Source organism: Pongo pygmaeus, chromosome X, assembly GCF_028885625.2.
Source record: "Pongo pygmaeus isolate AG05252 chromosome X, NHGRI_mPonPyg2-v2.0_pri, whole genome shotgun sequence".
Lineage (NCBI taxonomy): Eukaryota > Metazoa > Chordata > Mammalia > Primates > Hominidae > Pongo > Pongo pygmaeus.
The window spans coordinates 29,524,289-29,545,576 of record NC_072396.2 but is presented as its reverse complement, the minus strand read 5'-3'; the positions used below and the strand labels follow the sequence as shown (position 1 = coordinate 29,545,576).

The 21,288-nt window shown below is 35.2% G+C and overlaps 1 protein-coding gene and 1 non-coding gene across 2 annotated transcripts in view; both read right to left on the bottom strand.

The window, feature by feature from the left end:
- The window catches only part of IL1RAPL1 (interleukin 1 receptor accessory protein like 1), a 1,314,427-nt gene that overhangs the window by 1,022,456 nt on the left and 270,683 nt on the right, over positions 1–21,288 (bottom strand). The window lies entirely within an intron of this gene.
- On the bottom strand, positions 14,957–15,026 carry LOC129025546 (small nucleolar RNA SNORD74). The gene has a single exon (XR_008497294.1). It is a non-coding gene; the product is annotated as a small nucleolar RNA SNORD74 (small nucleolar RNA).

The following is a 21,288-nucleotide window of genomic DNA, read 5'->3' as shown; positions in this document are numbered from 1 at the left end:
TTCATGCCCTTGCCCACTTTTTAATGGGGCTGTTTGTTTTTTGCTTCAAATTTTTTTAAGTTCCTTATAGATGCTGGATATTATATCTTTGTCAGATATATAGTTTGCAAATGTTTTCTCCCATTCTGTAGGCTGTCTGTTCACTCTGTTGATAGTTTCTTTTGCTGTGCAGAAGCTCTTAAGTTTAATTAGATACCGTTTTTCAATTTTTTGCTTTTGTCGCAATTGCTTTTGGCATCTTTGTCATGAAATATATATTTGCCTATTCCTACGTCCAGAATGGTATTGCTTGGGTTATCGTCCAAGGTTTTTATAGCTTTAAGTTTTACATTTAAGTCATTAATCCATCTTGAGTTCATTTTTGTATATGGTATAAGGAGGGGGTCCAGTTTCAATCTTCTGGATATGGCTAGCCAGTTATCTCAGCACCGTTTATTGAATAACTGGGGAGTCTTTTCACCATTGCTTGTTTTTGTAAGCTTTGTTTGAAGATCAGATAGTTTTACGTATATAGCCTTATTTCTGAGCTCTCTATTCTGTTTCATTGGTTTATGTGCCTGTTTTTGTACCAGTACCATGCTGTTTTGATTACCGTAGCTCTGTTGTATAGTTTGAAGTCAGTTAACGTGATGCCTCCAGCTTTGTACTTTTGCTTAGGATTGTCTTGGCTATTTGGACTCATTTTTGGTTCCACATGAATTTTAAAATCATTTTTTGTACTTCTGTGAAAAACATCATTGTTAGTTTGATAGGAACAGCATTGAATCTGTAAATTGCTTTGGGTAGTATCGCCATTTTAATAATACTGATTCTTCCCATCCCTTAGCATGGAATGTTTTTCCATCTGTCTGTGTCATCTCTGATTTCTTTGAGCAGTGTTTTGTAGTTCTCATTGTAGAGATCTTTCATGTCACTAGTTAGCCGTATTCCTAGGTATTTCATTATTTTTGTGGCAACTGCGACTCGGATTACATTCCTGATTTGGCTCTCAGCTGGGCTGTTGGTGTGTAGGAATGCTAATGATTTTTGTTGATTTTGTATCCTGAAACTTTGCTGAAATTATCAGGTGAAGGAGCTTTGGGGCCAGAACTATAGGGTTTTCTAGATATAGAATCATATTGTCTCCAACAGGATAATTTGACTTCCTCTCTTCCTATTTGGATGTCCTTTATTTGTTTCTCTTGCCTGATTACTCCGGCTGGGACTTGAATTTATGAAATATAGTAAATGTCCTTTTCAGCCTAAGAAACTTGAGTGATGATAGTAACCATGATTTTAAAAATCTCATATCCCAGGCTACAGGACAGCATGTAGACATTGTAAAAATTATGGCAATGCAAAAGATACCTTCTCTCCTCTTCCTGACTCTGTCATTAATTTTTAATGTTTCGGGAGTGTGACCACTAATGATATCTAAAATGGCAATTACATACCACACTTTGTGTTCTTGACTCAGTTCCCTTATTTTCTACCTCACTGGAGTTACCTTAATCAAGTAGGTAGGAAAGTAAAAACTGGTCACTCTCACAGCCTAAGGACCCAAGCATAATAATAGATTTTGCCTTATGCCTAGATATTATATATCTAATATTTTGTAGGTTCGCTTTAGAGTACAAGTTACTGTGCTTTCATGGGTGAAAGGGGACCTCAGAATAATTATTCAATAGAAACAGTAACACGAAAGTCCAAATGTTGTTTTCAGAGAGTAAATTTTTAGACAGATACAAACATTAATATCTTTCAAGTGACATGACAATGAATGAATAAAAAGGTAAACTGGCAATCTTCAATATATTTCATATCGACAGAATTTTTCATCAACTTTACACAGGATCCTGCATAAATGACTATGCTAGACGATGAGGCTAAGATTGATAGCGTTAGGGCCAACACAAAAAGGAAAATATATGTAAAACCTGTTTATTGGAGGCCATGTTTCTGAGAAGGAATGTCTTGAAAATTCAGTTTGGCAAATTATCTGAAAATCTGTATTAGAGAGAGACACAACATGGCCTAAATAGTCAAAGAAGCATGGATGTATATGAAGAATATCATGTTATTAATCATATAATTTTAGAGTTGAAAGGAAAACCTGAACTCAAGTGACACAAAACTTTTATTGTGAAGAGGAGGAACCTGAAGCTCATGGAAGTGTTATCACCCATTGTCGTATATCAGGTAGCAGCATAATCAGAGTTAAAACCACTCACTCTGAGTTAAGATCTCCTTGTCTTTCAATCAAAAGCATCACCGTAATATGATTTATATCATATTATGCATACATACATACATATATATACACACACATAAGTATATACAAATGGTTGTTATATCATTACAGTACATTCAGGGGCTCACTTTTTGAGATAGGGTGTCACTTTGTTGCCCAGGCTGGAGTACACTAGCATAATCGTAGCTCACTGCAGCCTCAAAAGCTTGAGCTCAAACAATCCTCTCACCTCGGCCTCCCAAGTAGTCAGGACTACAGGCATGTGCCACCATGTCTGGCTATTTTTTTTTAAATTTTCAATATTCACAGTTACAGTTCCATTTCTCAGTCATTTATTATCTAGTCTGAGGTCAAGAGAATGTTCTGTATGCTATTTTTTCCCATAGAGAAAATCATCTGAAAAAACCTCAAAACTCACATTTTCAGGAATGTAAGAAAGTATCAAACTACAGTGTGAACAACTTTAGAGAAGTCATAGGATGCTCGATTCAGCATAAAGGATGGAGACTATCAATTACTAGTCTTTAAATTTTACAGCTGAAGAGGCTGTGGCTCAGTGGTTAAAGGGTTTGTTCAAGGTAGATCAATTAGTTCACAGCAGATCAATGCCAGTGACCTACATTTGCCTAATTACAAACATACTCTGCAAATATGTGTGAAATACACTTCCTCACAGACAAATGCCAAGTAGCTTAAATCCTTTTACACCCTGTTTCTTTGTCTAGGCACAAACCTAGCCTTCATCTTTGGCTCTGCTGAACACTGAGACTCACAAGATCACTATAGTCTATATTTGGCATCAGATCCATTCTGAGAACAGAAGGCAGAAGAACAGCATTTTAGCGGGGCAGCATTAGGTATTCCTCTTCAATGAGAATACATTCAACAGTCAATATGTTAATTCATAAATTATTCTCCTTGACCCTCCAGAAGATAAACCAGTGTCCACATTTGATAGACGTGGGAGTCACCCTGGATTATGAGTCTCACATCATACAAGAGCCAATAATTCCTGTAACAGTACCATGGCTGAGCTTCCAGTTTTGCAAGACATAACTCTCAGGGAAGCCCAAAGCTACTCTCTCCCCATAAACCATTTAAAGTTCTCTCAGTGCTGATAATCAAAATAGTGTGGTACTGGTGTAAAGATGGACATATAAGTCAACGAGTACAATTGAGGGTCCAGAAATACAACTTACTTTTATGATCCATTATTTTTTAACAAAGGTGTCAGGCTATTTAATGGGAGAAAAAAATAGTTTTTTTCAACAAATGGTGCTGAGACAGCTGGATATCCATATATATACAAGAAAGGAAGGAGGCTGGAACTCTGCCTTACGCTTTGTAAAAATTTAATTGTAAATCGATCAATTAACTAAATTTAAGGGCTATAACTATAGCAAAACTTGCAAGAAAACATAGGATCAAATTTGTGACCTTGGATTAGACAACGATCTCTTAGAAATAACACCAAAAATAAAAACTAAAAAAAAAATTAATAAACTAGACTTTATAAAAAATTAAAAACTATTGTGCTTCAAAGGACACTATCAAGAAAGTGAAATAAATCCACAGAACTGCTGAAAACAGTTATGGCTATAATAAAAAAGACAGATAATAACAAGTATTGTTGAGAAAGATGGAAAAATTGGAACCATCATACGTTAGATAATGAGAATATAAAATGGTGCATCCTCTTTGGAAAGTGTGACCATTCCCCAGGAAGTTAAATATAGAGTTACTAGATGACACAGCATTTCTATTCATAAAGACAGAAAAACACATCAAAAACTTGTAAATGATGTTCATAGTAGCATTATAACAGGCAAAAAATAGAAACAACCTAAATGACAATTAAATGATGAACAGATAAATAAAATGTGGTGTATCCATTCAATGGAATGTAATTCAACCATAAGAAAGAATGAAGTACTGATAAATGTTTTAACATGGATGAGCCTTAAAAACATTGTGCTGAGTGGAAGAAATCAGTCACGAAACAAGAAATTTTATTATTCTGTTCATTAAATTGTGCAGAATAGGCAAGCTCATACAGACGGGAAATAAATTAGTAGTTGCCTATGGCTGAGGGGGAAGGGTTAGGAGCAATATGAGTGGTAACTGTTAATGGGTACATTGTTTCATTTGGGGGTGATGAAAATATTGTAAAATTGATTATGGTGATAATTGCACAACTATGTAAATATACTAAAAACAATTTAATTGTACACTTTAAAGGCGTGAACTGCATGGTATATGAATAATATCTTAATAAGGCAGTTAGCGAAAAAGTTTTTAATAACAAGGAAGTGAAACGTCTCCACTAACAACCAAGCAGATTTGAAGATCACTTTTAGATATGGGGTAATGAACTGTACTGAAAGTACCTGGGTGATGAATTTTTCAATGTGGTTTGATTTATTTATAGTTAGAATATTTTTGTCAGAGGTGTTCGAACCAGAGTGACTCCATCTTGACTAGGAGCTGGGTAAAATGAGGCTGAGACCTGCTGGGCTGCATCTCCATGAGGTTAGGCATTCTTAGTCACAGGATGAGATAGGAGGTTTGTATAAGATACAGGTCACAAAGACCTTGTTGACAGAAAAGGATGGAGTAAAGAAGCTGGCCAACACCCACCAAACCGAAGATGGCAATGAAAATGACTTCTGGTCGTCCTCACTGTTTATTATATGCTAATTATAATGCATTAGCATGCTAAAATCCACTCCCATCAGCACCATGACAGTTTACAAATGCCATGGCAACGTCGAAAAGTTACCCTGTATGGTCTAAAAGGGGGAGGATCCCTCAGTTCCAGGAGTTGCCTGCCCCTTTCCCAGAAAACTCATGAATAATCCACCCTTTAGTTAGCATATAATCAAGAAATAACTATAGGTATACTCAGTCAAGCAGCCCGTGCCACTGCTCTGCCTATGGGGTAGCCATTCTTTAATCCTTTACTTTCCTAATAAACTGGTGTTCACTTTACTCTATGGGCTCTCCCCAAATACTTTCTTGTGGGAGGTCTAAGAACCCTCTCTAGGGTTCTGGAACGGGGCCCATTTCCGATAACATTTTACCCTGTCAAATCCACTTTTTTTTTTCCCCACTGCTAAGCGAGGTATCTTCCAAGAGGAAACAATTACTGTGGAACTCTATTTGAATGATGGACAAAAATAAAGCTGACATATTAGCAGCTATTTTCAGTTACAGGATAGGAATGGTGGTTGAAGAAACTCTCCCACAGTGACTCTACACTGTGTTTTTACAAGCGTCTTTACATAGTTTCAGAAAACTCAATGTTCTGGTAGATATCATGATGGCCATTGAGCTGCAATGGGGGAGAGAACTGCAGTGGAAAAGATCTGAAAGCTTGCTCCTCCAAGGTCTACCTACAGATTGAGGGGCCTAAGACAGTAAAAGCAAACCAATGAAAATTAAAACGTATAAATCCAAGCTGGAAATCTACAGACACATACACAATGTCTACGGTGTATACATAAAGATATAATTAACACATGGTTAATGCACATTTGAAGAAAATGCTCTGGCTTGCTAGAAATCAAAGAAATATTAATTCCTAGAATTAATTGATTAATTCACTCAGAATTAATTCATTCAGTAAATCATATGGAGAAAGACATTTGGTACTTGTCCCAAAGGGAGGTACTTGGATCAAGCATTTAGGAGGAAAAGATTAGGAGTAGAATTGGAAGAGTAAGATTGGCAGTATTAGCTTTAAAATTAGTGATAACTTCGGCATTTTGAAAATAAAAATATTCATATGGAACACTTAAAATATCATAAGGAAATAATGTAAATGTGTAGGATATTATTTAGGGATGGAGTTTTCCTTTTCTACTAAATCCCCACTTTTTTAATGATTTTTTTTTCTACTTTACCTGTTAGCATTACAAATAAGCTAAAATTTAAAAAAAAAGTGTAAAAGCTATATACTCTATACTCAATGTTAAAAATTAGAAACATAAAAAGCTAAATAGGTCTTTCTCAAGGGACCCATGAAGACATTTTCCCTTCACTGAGTTGCTCTATATCTAGGTTAATTGTTTCTTTATTACTAACATTTAAGAGGAACCAGAACAAAAGAAGCATATTACTTCTCTGAAACACTAGTACTTGAATTTGAAGATGTATTTATCCCTATCAATGAAAACACAAAAGCACACATCCAGGAAAATAGGAAGGATCAAGAAAAACCTGATGGTAATTTTTTTTAGTATTACATTGTAAGAAAATAATGAGATATTTTTTAAAGATAAGAGATTCTTTAGAATTGAAAGGAGAAGTCTCTATAGAAAGATTTTGCTACGAGCAAAATAAAATGATGCTATGGCAATGCAAATAGAAATATTCAAGTTATATATTCCATTACAACCTCTATCTCAATTTGTATACACACTGAATATAAGTAGAACTTAGAATCTACCCATAATAAAGTACTATAAAATATAAAATTTAAGGAGAAATGTTAAATATTTAAGGAAGTTTCCATCTAGTTATAAATGCATATGCTCATATATGCAAACCTAACTTTATTTATTTTTTATTTTTTTATTTTTTTTTGAGATGGAGTCTTGCTCTGTTGCCCAGACTGGAGTGCAGTGGCGTGATCTTGGCTCACTGCAAGCTCTGCCTCCTGGGTTCATGACATTCTCCTGACTCAGCCTCCCGAGTAGCTGGGACTACAGGTGCCCGCCACCACGCCCAGCTAATTTTTTTTTTGTATTTTTAATAGAGACGGGGTTTCACCATGTTAGCAAGGATGGTCTCGATCTCCTGATCTCGTGATCCACCCGCCTCGGCCTCCCAAAGTGCTGAGATTACAGGCGTGAGCCACCGCACCCAGCCTATTTTAAATATAGCACAGATAACACCATTTGAAAAATAAGTTTCTATGGCTATTATTTATTTTTATAGGCAATAAAATATTAAATATTGAATAACAATTCAACTACATTGTAATCATTTTAAGTTAACGATACAATACTTGTCCAAATAAAATTTTCAAGTTTGATTTAATAATTTATACCTCATTAGCTAACTAATTTGAAACAAGGTAGTTAAATACTTGTTAATGATAGCTAATGAAATATTGCTTAAAAGTCATACTTTATACTTACTAATTTTAATAATGGAATTTGGAAGAAAATATTCATAATTTAAAAGTGAATCATTTACATACTCTACTAGGAACTATGTTCATAATACACTGAAAATAAATGATTTTGTCTGTAAAGAGAAGGGCTTAAATTCTAAATATTTTCATACACAGCATTTACTACCAAATTCTGTTGAAATTTTTTTCCATAATGTTAGCCTTTAGAGTTAAAACTGCTCAATTTTCACTTTCCAACAAAATAGGGATCAATCACAGTGACAGGAGGAAAGAAAGTGCCCATGGTTCCAAGACTTGTTAGAATTAATTGTTAAGAAAACACTGTTTAGAAAAGAAAAGATAGAATAATGCAAGCCATTTCCTTGATTTTTTGTTAACCAAATTTAAACAATTCATCTAAGTAGTTAAAATACTTATGCAATATCGCTCATTATTATCTGCCTACACATTTTCAAAAAACCTACCCCACCAAAACATCCAATGATGCTTATAGCCAGTATTTCCTTGGAAACCCAAACACCTCCCTTAGCTTGTTTTGCAGAAGATAAAAAAAAAAAAAAAAAAAAAAAAAAAAAAAAAAATCGGCTGGGCGCGGTGGCTCACGCTTGTAATCCCAGCAATTTGGGAGGCCAAGGCGGGCAGATCACGAGGTCAGTAGATCGAGACCATCCTGGCTAACACGGTGAAACCCCGTCTCTACTAAAAATACAAAAAATTAGCCCGGCGTGGTGGCAGGTGCCTGTAGTCCCAGCTACTCGGGAGACTGAGGCAGGAGAATGGCCTGAACCCAGGAGGCGGAGCTTGCAGTGAGCCAAGATTGTGCCACTGCACTCCAGCCTGGGTGACAGAGTGAGACTCCGTCTCAAAAAAATAAATAAATAAAAATTAAAATTAAAAATAAAATCATGGTCGTTTCTAACTTACTTTTTTTTGATTCAAAAGTAAATGTATAATAGATTCTTTTTTTTAATTATTATTATTATACTTTAAGTTTTAGGGTACATGTGCACAATGTGCAGGTTAGTTACATATGTATACATGTGCCATACACCATGGAATACTATGCAGTCTAACTTACTTTTAAGAGTTTTCAATATTTTTATTCTTAGAAGTTAATTTTTTAGAAATGAGTTAAAGCTAATAGACACTCTATACATGATGCCCCAGGGAAACAGAAAGGGCTACAGTACTGATGCAATGTTTAAATCAAGTGCCACTATGTAATGAATCTATAAAGTGAAAAAACTAATTCTAAAATTCACACAAAATATGTCATATTACTTTACAATAAGATGTATTTTAGAGACTTTACTTCAGACTCAATAGTTTTCTCAATACTTTAAAAAAAGACAAAATCACAAATAAACTTTCAAAAACCCTTTAAGATGATATTTTTATGAGAGCAAATAAAAATGCTTTTTTAAAAATAGCTACTGCATGTTATATTTTGAATTGCTGGCAGCTGTGATTCTCCATCTCTATAACATTTAGGTAAAGAGCTGCATCAAGGATTAGAGTAAGGATTGTTGACATAATACTATGCGGGAGAAGCTAACATGAGCTTTTCTGTCTATAAGATTTCCATTAACTGGAAAATAACTAGCAAGATGGACAGAAGGTCTTGTGTAGAGCTAAGCTGTCCACAGAATACTGACTCTTACCTTCGTTATTTAAGCTTTTGATGAGATCTTGCCAAGAACACAAGTTAACGCTCTTAAAAAGAAAACACTTCCAGTGCTTTCCCTCTGGATAGATTCAGGTGAATAAAATAAATGAAACCAAAATATATCTTTTTGCTTCCATTTTGTTGCATTAACACACAGGAAAAACTATTTATGAGGTTAAGGTGCGAGAAGTCCTCTTCCAAAAACACAGTAATAACAAAAGGATGGGATTGTTTCACAAATTCCTCATACCAACCATAAAAATGATTAAACATGCATTTTGACATAAATAGGTAAATATTTACTGTGCAAACCATATGAGCTTCAAAATCAAACATCTATACCAGGAAATGTCAAAGTCATTCCCACGGATTAAATTCCTGATGGGTTCTGTTTATTTCTTGGTGGCAGAGATCAAAGATATTATTCACTGTTGTTCAGTGAAGAAAGACAGCTACTAAATAATCATCAGGCAGCCTGGCTGCCTTTCAACACATGTTTCTCAGAACAGTCACAGATACCAAGTCAGATATATTATAGGTCTGGTTCCAGTGATTTGCTATTACCCTGGTGACTTCAGTAAGGAATGAGAGGAGTGGGAGAGGATATATCGGCAACAGCCACAATCTGGTACTAATACAGTCATGAACAGAATAACAATGTATCTGTCAATAACAGACCACATAATATGATAGTGGTAGCATAAGGTTATAATACTGTATTTGAATTGTACCTTTTCTATGTTAAGAAATGTTTAGATACACAATTACTTACCTTTGTGTTCAAATTGCCCAAGTATTCAGTACGGTAACATGTTTGTAGGAGTAACAGGCTCTACCATATAGCTTAGGTTTGTAGTAGGCTATACTATCCAGGTTTGTATAAGTACACTCTGATGTTTCCACAACAAAAAAATTGTCTAAGAATGCATTTAGAACATATGCCTGTTGTTAAGTGATGCATGACTATATGGAAATTTCATATCACTGGTGTTTGTCTCAGTAATGTGTCAACCAGAAGGAGTATCTTTGGTAGTCCCATAACTTCAAATAGTTAAATATCGCCTGATACTTGGAACAAAAAACAGTACAGTTTCTTTTGACTTCATCCTTATTTAATTCATACAAAGAGTTCATATTCTAGAACAGGCAAAGCTCCAGACAGTGGGGATAAAATGGAGATTATTTTGTGCAGACAAAGATAGATAATTAATCAGTAAATAAGTAAAATAAGAAAGATTCTAGAGAGCATAAGTTCCACACTGACAACTGTAATAGGTTGAAGTGATTGAGAGTGACTGTTCCTACTTTCGTTAGGTCAGGAAAGGCATTTCTGAGAAAGTATCACTTAATTAAGATTTCTGAGAAAGTATCACTTAATTAAGGGAGAAGCCCACATAGAGATGATCTGAAGTAAGAACATTTCATGCAGAGAAACATCTACCAACTACATAAAGATGCTAATGTAGGAGTTGGCCTGAGATGGAAGTGGGAAAGGGAATGACGTGGGGTAAAAAGCTAGGCAGAGGTTAGGACGTGAAGGATTTTGTAGACCAGGTTAAAATATTCCGATCTTTGCCTTAGGGTTATAGGAAGTCAATGGAGTAAAATTACCTGGTCTGCTTTTTCAAAGATTATTGTATCTGTAGAGGAAGAAGGGAGATTTAATTGTATGGTGACAAAAGAAAAAAGACATGACAGGAAATAATTGCAACAGTCTAGGTGAGAAGTAATAAGGGTTGAGATAAGGTAAGTGATAATGAAGAAACAGAAAAGTGGCCAGATTTGGGGGATGGGAGGTACAGGAGACAAGAGTCACTGATGATTAGATATGAAGTTTATAAAAGCATTTATAAATTTGACTTTAGTCATCGGGTCATAATGGAACCAGTTAATCAGTGAGGGCTCAGCAGGTTTGTTTGTTGTTTATTCTGGGAGGTCTGATGGAAAAAAAATCAAAAGGTCTGTTTATGTTAAGTTTGACATTCATATTAGATACATACTCCCATGGGTATGTCAAGTAAGCTGTCTGAGGGGAAAAAAGCCTCATGTTCAAGAGATAAGTTAGAATTAAATATAAAAACATATTAAGGGTTATTTGCATATAGTTAGCATTTTAAAGACATTAGATTGGATGATTTAATCCAAAAAAAAGTATGAAGCTAGGACTGGCACTAACATTTGGGGGTACAGAAATGACGAGAAAAGGAAACTGAGAGGGGAGGAAACCAGGATGATTTTACGTGGCTCAGTACAAAAGAAGAGAGTTTTCCAGAAGGAGCAAGTAGTCAACTGTGCCAAATTCTGTGGAGGGATCAAGTATGGGAAGAACAGAGACATGGCCATTCAATTTGGCAATGCAATAGTCATGTGACTGTAGGGTACAAAAACAAGAAAGAAAAAAAAAAAAGGAAGGAAAGAAGGAAGGGAAACTAGCCTATGTCAGGGAAGCCCTGATGAACTAATTTGAAAAGAGAATATGAGGTAAATAATTGCAATAAAAAGTATGAATAATTCCTTCTAGATTTTGATGTGTGTTTGCATGTAGCAGGGAGAGTAGAAAAACAAGGTAATATCCGAAAGAGAAAAGAGAATCAAAAGAGCGTATTTTTATATGGGTTTAAAGTTAGAAAACAGCAGAACATATTTATAGGCACATACAAAAAATTGATATTGAAGGAGGAGAGAGATAATTTCAAAAGAAAATGCATGAATAAGTTAAAAGTAAATGAAATCCAGAGTCCAAGTGGAAAGGCTGGACGTGATATGAGAACAGGTAAACCTGTCAATTCCAGTAAAACTGAAAGGCAGGCCAAGAATGTAGATTTAGGCTGGACACAGTGGCTCACACCTATAATCCCAGTTCTTTGGGAGGCTGAAGCAGGAGGATCACTTGAGGCCAAGTGTTGAGACCAGCCTGGGCAACACAGTGAGACCCTGTCTCTGCAAAAAATTTTAAAAATTACCTAGATGTGGTGGCATGCACTTGTAGTCCTAGATACTTAGGAAGCTGAGGTGGGAGGATTTATTGAACCCAGGATTTCAAGGCTGTAGTAAGTAAGCTATGATCACACACACTGAAATCCAGCCTAGGCAACAGACGGAGATTCCATCTCTAAAAAAAATGGTGGGAAGAGGAAAATGTAGATTTGGATCCAGGTGAGCTGGTAGATTTGCAGATCAAAAAATGAGGGAAATGGGGTGTCATATTTCTTTTCCTCAATGAAGTAAAAAGACGACAAAACTGTTGTGAGAGGGAGGTTTGAAGAGAGAGAAGGAGGTGTGAAAATCAGTTTAGAGAATAATGGAAATGGAATAGGATGTTTGGTGCTTGGAGAGGCTGAATCTCCTTTGAGAATTGTTGTGGCTATGAATTTAAAATGAGATTAGTCAATAATATTTAGCTATTTGCATGCAGGCATTGAGATGGTTTGTTATAATCAAGCCTGTAAACCACAACTTAAAGAATAATTTTAGGAGAGGAAAAGTGATTTTTAATTAAACTATATGTTTTTTTCCTTGTGCTGACCACTTTTTTAATGACAAGCAATGTGCAGTGCCATATCAATAATTCTTACTAAGTACTCTTGTTTTAACAATACTAGATATTTTCAGAAAATACAACACCTAAAATGTGCAATCAACTTTTTCTATCAGATAACTTGAATCTCAAATAGCTTCTATAATTCTCAAAACAATGTTTTGAGAATTATAAAACAATGTTTAACAATGTATAAAACAATGTTTTTAGAAGTCTGATCTTTTAACAAAATAGATAAAATCCCAGGGAGATGAACAGTTGAGAACAATACTCTTCAGTAGAACTTTCTGCAATGATAGAAATGTCTTTCTGTGCTGTTCAATATGAAGCTGCTAGGTGCATTTGGCTGTTAGTACTTGAAATCTGGCTGCTGTGACTGATGAACCAAATTTTCTATTTTGTTTAATTATAATCAACTTAAATTTAATTAGCCACAGGTAGCTAATGGCTACGGTACTGAACAGCTTAGCTATAGAATCACCTATCCATCTCTTATTCATCACTAGGTATTTCTTAGTTATTTGTAAAGCAAATAATCGAATGTCTAAATATCTGCAAAATACACGTCCTTTGGTTCTTTTTTTTTTTTTTTTGTGAGACGGAGTCTCACTCTTTCGCCAGGCTGGAGTGCAATAGCGCAATCTTGGCTCACTGCAACCTCTGACTCCCTGGTTCAAGCAATTGTCCTGCCTCAGCCTCCCGAGTAGCTGGGATTACAGACATGCACCACCACGCCCAGCTAATTTTTGTATTTTTAGTAGAGACGGGGTTTCACCCTGTTGGCCAGGATGGTCTCGAACTCCTGACCTTGCGATCTGCCCGCCTCAGCCTCCCAAAGTGCTGGGATTACAGGCATGAGTCACCGTGCCCCGCCCCTTTGATTCTTAAGTTTAACTTGGTAGTTCTAAAACTTTAGTAAGCTTGATAATTACTATACAGGGTTGTGTATACAAAACCCATAAATATTGAAACAGGCAATTCACAAAATGTTTAAAGGTCATTTTAACTCCTGGCAATATTCACATGGTAAATTATGAATTCACCTTAAAGCCTGATTCTCTGCTCTCTCACCCACCACAAGAGTAAAAGTTGATATGCGCTGAGAATTGACTTTAAGAATTAATATTGAAATATTTGGCAAAAAGATGAATCAGGTAGGTAGTACGGTCATGTATCATGAATGATTTAGTCCTTCAAACTAAAATACATACTTAATTTTATGCAATTGTCTTCTCATTAGTGAATTTAAAATATTCATTTAAAAGTATTAATTTGCTTTATCTTTGGTACTGAAATTAATATTTAAATATTAATGCTTCCTTCCAGCTATTAAGTCACATGGAAATTTTAAAACTCCATAACACTTAAAATGTGATAAAAATTCTAGCATCAGGTGGACTCCTAAATTATATTTCTATATTTATGTGAACATTACAAGTATATTTTTGTTTCTTCTTTACATGGATTGTGTTAAGTTTTTCAATGATGTAGATAACAGAATGAAAACAAAATTCCTCTCAACAGGTGGTATACGAAAAGTCAGAATGGCAGGTGTAAACTGTGGCAACACTCGTTATGATAAAGAAAAGTTCAACTAATTTCAATATAAAAGAAATGAGAGAATGACACGGCCTGTAAAAAAAAATGTCATGTGCCTTTGCTTCTTCCAATTTAAAAGTAATGTACTTTCCTCAGCTGAATATTTCAATAGTATAAATGAAATTTACTTTGCCCCTTATATTTTCATTTCTTCAGTGAAAATCCATGTATTTCCATCATGTACCTACTCTCTTGCCAGAGGATGTTTCACGTGACAGCCACATAAATCTTTCATTTTCAAATTTAGAAGATCACTTTTCTTTTCCAGGATTCATGTTTGGGCATGTATTCTTTGAAACTTTTCTAGAAAAGTTTCCTGTGTGGGCAAAGAACCAAAAAATTGTGGTTATCAATCTGGTAGTGAAGATCCTCTGGGTACTTCTGAGAAAATTTCGTGAGACCCACAATTCCCTATGCCATTCAGCATCTGTAGATAGAATAAAACTGATTCAATGTACTTCTATTCACATATTCTCTATCAAATGTGTTCATCGTATTATGATGACTGATATTCAAATTATTTTTAAGTGGTATTGAATTGTTTTCTTTATGGATACTCATTAATGGGTATTAAAGTTTAAGCTATTATTGCATGTAATCTTTTAAAAATTATTACTAAAATATTCCTTCTATTTAACAAAAAATTGGAAAACCAGATGATAAACCACAGATTCCTTCTTAAATGTTGGCACAGCAAATGGGATTAATGTTATCATGTAGTCTAACTCCATTTTACCAGAATTTTAAAGCAAACAGTATTTTTTAAATTATTGGGTTTTTTTGTTTTCCATTAGAGTCCTTGGCATTCATCAACACTTTCAGATGTCCCTATCAAGATAAGTTTCATCAGAGGCTGTTTGTTTTTAGTGAGGGAACTACAAATTGAAATCTTGTATATATGAGCCACTGAAAGAAGATACCATGTGTAGCTACAGATCTAATCCCCAAAATCCATAATAGGAACAGTGCCATGTGAAATTTAAGTTTCAAACATTAAAACTTTCATTTTTAATACTTCATTTAAAAAATTCTTATTACATCCTTTGAAGATGACAAAAACCAATATTTTTGAAAGTAACTTTGATGAAGCGGGAGTACTTCCAGTATTTTAATATTAATATATCATTATAGAATTCTAATTCAAGCATGTTTTAAGTTTTTTCCTCACATCTTATTATGAAAAAATTTCAAACATACAGAAAAGTTGGAAGAATTTTACAGTGAACACCCATATACCCAACATCTAGGTTCAATAATAAATTGTATTATATGTGCTTTATTACATACACATCCATCTATTCATCCTTTTATCCAAATATCGCTCCATTTTATTTCAGTGTAAGTTGCAGACATCAGTACTCTTCACCCTTAAAACACTTCAGCAGCCATATCATTCACTAGAGTTCAATATTCACGCTCTCTTAATGCAAACTTCAAATATAAAGAAATGTACAGGCCGGGCACGATAGCTCACACCTGTAATTCCAGCACTTTGGGAGGCTGAGGTGGGTGGATTACCTGAGGTTGGGAGGTCGAGACCAGTCTGACCAACATGGAGAAACCCTGTCTCTACTAAAACTACAAAATTAGCTGGGTGTGGTGGCACATGCCTGTAATCCCAGCTACTCGGGAGGCTGAGGCAGGAGAATCGCTTGAACCCAGGAGGCAGAGGTTGCGGTGAGCCGAGAACACACCATTGCACTCCAGCCTGGGCAACAAGAGTGAAACTCCGTCTCAAAAAAAAAAAAAAAAAAAAAGAAATGTACAAATCTTAGGTGTACCATTCCATGAGCTTTGACAATCAAATGTGATTATTATTCATTGGCATTTGACTGGCGTAGGTATTGAAATAAAAGTTGAAAATAAAGAATATTATATTTTTAATCTGTTACTTTTACTGTTGGGGTAATCCAAATGTTTCCACAGAAAGTAAAAGTAAATTTACTCCCAAGTATTTAATTTAACAGATTTATAGGTCACATTTACCATGGAATACTTAACAAATATACAATAACCACAAGAATTACTCTCAGTGTTTAATTATAACTTACATTTTTCAAATGTCATGAATTTAAATTTCAGTGAAACACACTGGAATAAACTTTCCAAGTACTGATTTCAGGGTTAATCCACAATGTAGTCTCCTTATATAAGTAGTAGATAATGTCAATTTTGTCATTCAAGAAAAGATTTTAATTAATTCTTTGATATTTGTCTTCTTTGTGTTTCCACCTCTTAAGAACTGATTCACTTGACAGTGCTACTGAAATTTTAGGGTGCAAAGGGCCAAGATGGCTTGAAACGCTCAATTTCTAGCCAAACTACTTATTTTTTCAAACGTCAAAGAAGTATAAAAAGATGACCCTGTTCTGAAATGAATCAAGAGAGAATTTAAACCTGTCAAAAACCATAGCATTTTGATATTGAATATAGTGACAACTATTTTTAATTTCAGCAACAAAAGACTTTATGTGAGTCCTTGCTTTTACTTTCAGCATTGCCAAAAGTATTTGATATGTGCCGATGATGGAATCTTGAAGTGGAAAGTCTATAGGAAAGGCTTATTTTGCTTCCTTTTAAGAAGGAATGCATACAAGAATTTCACATTGCAGGACTACACTGCCCAACAATCATTCACTTTGTTCCAGTTGGAGACTTATGACCAATTTGCTGATAAAATTTGGCATTAGCCTTTTGAAATGTATAAATTACATTATTGCTTTGGATTCTTGTATATTCTAGCAGGGTAGAATAAAACTTGACCACCTGATTTCAAACTACTTGTACAAGAAACTGAGGTAGTTTCTTGATTTCAAACTACAGTACAAGAAACTGATGGACATGTAAATTTCTCAACAGGCAAGAGCCACCGCACCCAGCCCAACTCCTTGATTTTTCTTAGTCATTGACCATTAAATTAAAACTAAGGCAAGTTTTCCCCACAGAACATCAATTCACAAGATCATAAAATAAAATCTCAAAAGTACAAGGGCTGTTCACTCCAAACCAAGCTTCTTACTTTGGGAAAATTGTTAATATTTGTTAGTTGTGCCCACTTTGATACGTTGGTTAGTGGCTAAAATGCCTACAGGTTCCTCACAAATCAGTTATCTCTTTCCAGCAGTGCCATGGGTGTTCCTTTATTTTTTGGCTTTATAAAGTCAACAAAAAGTATTAAATGGAAAGAATTAAACCCACAGTGTGAATCCAAATATGCTGCTGGCAGAATACTTTGCCAGAGTAGGCAGGATAATGCTTTCTTGACTTGAAATCCTCATTTCCTCTTTCCCCCAACCTGCTTCTTTGTAGTTTGAATCTAGTGTAGGCTATTCCTAAGGCAGATGGTCTCTTTCAGCTAGCTGCCCACAGCAAAGTGGTCTTTATTGATAGATTTGGGGAGCGGGGGGAAGAGGGAGGGTAGACAGGGAAAGAAAGGAAAGAGAAAACGTGGCTTCCACCAGAAGGGTATATAACGCCCAGTAATTTGAAACATTTTTGAGTTTAACTTTTCAAGAGCATGGAATTAAAATGCCTCCACACAGAGTGTTTGGAGATGCTTGTCCTAACAATCACCCTTTAACTTTCTTTTCCATTTTAACATTTTGAAAATTGGGTTGCATCTCAAAATTAATGTGCCATCTAATATAATGGCTATTTCCTTTAAAACTATGAATTAAGTGGTAATACAATCAAATTAAAGAACTGTGAGTATTCATTTAGTCTTTATAATTACCATTTGTCCCAACTGCACAGATTTAGAAACTACAGTTCCACTCGTTTTTTTTTTTTTTTTTTTTACTCATTTTTCTAGATGAATCCACAGAACCTTTATTTATGTAAGAAGGAAGCTTTCTGCTCTTCTCTTCACATTCTAATCTCAATCCCACCCTCAAGTAGGGCACTTTGCTCTCCCTCCTCCTGCATCTTCTTACCTGACCCAATAAAAAGGTAGTATCCTATTTTTCAATGGTCATAATTATACACGCAAGGAGCTAAAATGTATTACTGGGCTGGGTTAGCTTCTCTCAATGTAAGAACCAGGTCAAGGGATTTCTGTTTCTCAAAGAGGCACAGGTAGTGCCTCCGTGTGCATGACAATTGCCTATTCTTTGTTCGTTTTTTATCGTCAGCCACTCCTGGACCACTTGTCTTCAATTAACGGGCAGACAGCAGAAGGCCTTATTTTAGGTTCAGGCAGAGCAGTTTGCTCTTTATGCAGCTATTGTTGACAGAGAGTCTTGTATTCTAGTACATATTGGATGACTGCCAGACACTAATAAATCAAGTACTTCGGTCACCATTTAGCTATCAATTCTTTGTAAACAACTTTTGAAGAAGGGTGAGTGAATCTTAGCCTGGAACCACAACACCCCAAAACTACAAAAGCCGCAAATCTACTAGGACTATTTTTTTTTCCTGCTGCTGCTGCAAATGCTACCAAAAGAAGAAAAGATTTTACAGACATTTATAGCTCTAGGTGGGAAAAATAGTACTTTTCAGGCTGAATGATGTCTGAAAGACAATAGCGTTACTTCCTTATTAGGAACAACTCTGCTGCAAACACCCACATCATTGAAACTGTCATCATTGGGGCAACCGAGGAAGATTCAGAGGAGCAATATAGGTCAAATGACACATTCAAACCAACACTCAACTGAAAAGCAAAAAGCCAGTTTTACAGCTTAACAGAGTGCCATATTTTAATCTCATTTAAGCAGGATTTAAAATATAGGTGTTGAGGAAGCTGTTGAGGTTTTCCAAGACAAGAGCTTATCACATAATGGTTTTGTGAAAAGGCTGATTCAGAAAAAAATGATGTAACTGTTACTGGATGCACAAAAGAAAAGAAGGTAAAAGAATTATCTGATGTTGTACATTGTATCCCCCAGAAAGATCAGACATGAGAAATGAACTTTGAGCTGTCTTCTCTTCACATTTTAAGACTGGGTAATGAAATTTATTGCCTGCCAGTCCATAGTACAATCAGACAAATTTAAATAATTATTCATGCAAACACATAAAGCTAACCTAGCAAAGATAACTACACTTAAATTTAGTATGTTGTCTTGAATCTGAAATCTAACAGGCATTCTTGTCCTAGTATATTATATGGTCACATGGATTTTATACTTCATAAAAATAATTTGCATTGTAGACATTCGAGCACATTTGTCAGCTATAGCATTCATTTTTTATTTATATTATTTATGTATCTAAAACTTATGGAATGCATATGTGTCAGTCACTGGTCTAACCATTTTTCATAGATGGCTTTATATAACCAACAACTTCATAAAGTAGATGTCATTATGCCTATTTCCAGGTGAAAAACTGACGTGCAGAAGGGATAAGTACCTTACTCAAGTGCAAATGACTGGTAAGTGGCAGAACTAGAATTCAAACACAAGTTTGATTCCAAAGCCCATGCTTTAAAAAAATTCCTCTATAGTTTTCAATTCTATTTTTGTTTCTGAATACATTTTAACAGTAACTATAATCCAGCATATATCGTAAGCATCTTTTTGAGGAGATGATGTTAATTTTATGGGAGAAGAGACATTTTCAGAGATATGATAAATGTCTTTACACGTTAATTAACTACAACTACAGAGAGCGATTGGTTGTCCCATGCTCGTGCAAAGAGCAGAGTAGCATTAAGTGAACAGATCACAGTCAGATATATTATGCCTTATGAAATAAGTTAATAAGGGTTGAAACACTGTATGCTTGATGAAATAAATTTCCTAAGGGCAACAGACATTAACAGCTGTTCAAGTACTGTTCATGTCCCCGTAGGGAAGTATATCACTCCCGCAGTTATTGAACACATGCGGTGTTCCTGTAGTATCTTTCATCTCATTTACACCAAGAAAGAGTAAATAAGTATTTTGGGGCTTCAGCAAGAACAGCCTTTAGCCTCATAGACATTCTTGTCTCCCATTCACCACTTAGTAGCAAGTTATTTTCCTAAAAATAAAAATTAAAAACAACGTTAATTTCCTGCTAAAAACCTTTCAGTGGCTTCTCATTGCACTCACAGGCTTCAAGAAGCTCAAATCCCCTACAAGGTTTTATATGACCTACAACCTATGTTCTCCAGCACTTTGCCAGACCAATCCCTCCTTCTAAGGTAGGCTTCCCTCTGCTGTGTTCCCAGCTCAGAGCTTTCAGTCAGGCCTTTCTCTTTACCAGGAATGCTTCATCCTTAGTTTTCATATACCAAACACCTATTTAGCATCAAGTCTCACTTCTAAAGTTCAGATAAATTTCCTTGATCTATCCATAAGATTAATCACTTCTGTTTTCACTTGCATGACATCCTGTACTTTGCCTTCCCAGAGCCTATCTGAACTGCAATTGGCAAAGGGATGTGATCAGTCCTCCAACTTGTTGAAAGAGCTGCTCCAATAGAGAAGCAAATACTTTAATGTCCTAGCCCTGTAGAAGTATCTTGAAAAACTAATCTTGCATGGGGGCATTGGGTCTTTTAAATTGGAATTCTCCAAATGTTATTGGTGGCATCCATTGCAGATAAAAATGCATTCATTTTACTACTTTTTCAATTTATTTGATTGGTTGGGTCACTGTCATTACTAAGAAAAAGAGTTTGTTCTTTCTGAGTAAATGCCTCTGGTCCTCTAATTTTTGTTTCAATATGATGTTTTTGTGTGAGAACTGTTAGTAAAACATTTTTATGTTACCAGTGTTAAAAGGAGATGTTTAATATAATAAGATATAGTGACTAATAGTGTTTCTTGAAAGAAGGAAATTACTAATGGAAAAAGTGGCATTTGCCAGAAGTGACAGCTTGTCAAATTGACAGTCAATATGTTTAAAGAAAATATTCATATAAAAAGGAAATCATGAGGAACAACAGCAAAACAGGAATTACATTTTTGAAAGTTAAATTTTTACAGTGCCCTCAGGCAGATGGAGCTCAACTTTCCCATTTAAAAAGTAACCTCATACATATAAAATAAGCAGACATTTAATTGGACATCATTAACAAACTCAGAAGAGAAGAATCTAAGTGAAAAATACATCTTAAAAAATAGTAACTCGGTTCTATACATGGATGGTGATGATGGCTGCACAACAATGTGAATGTACTTAATGCC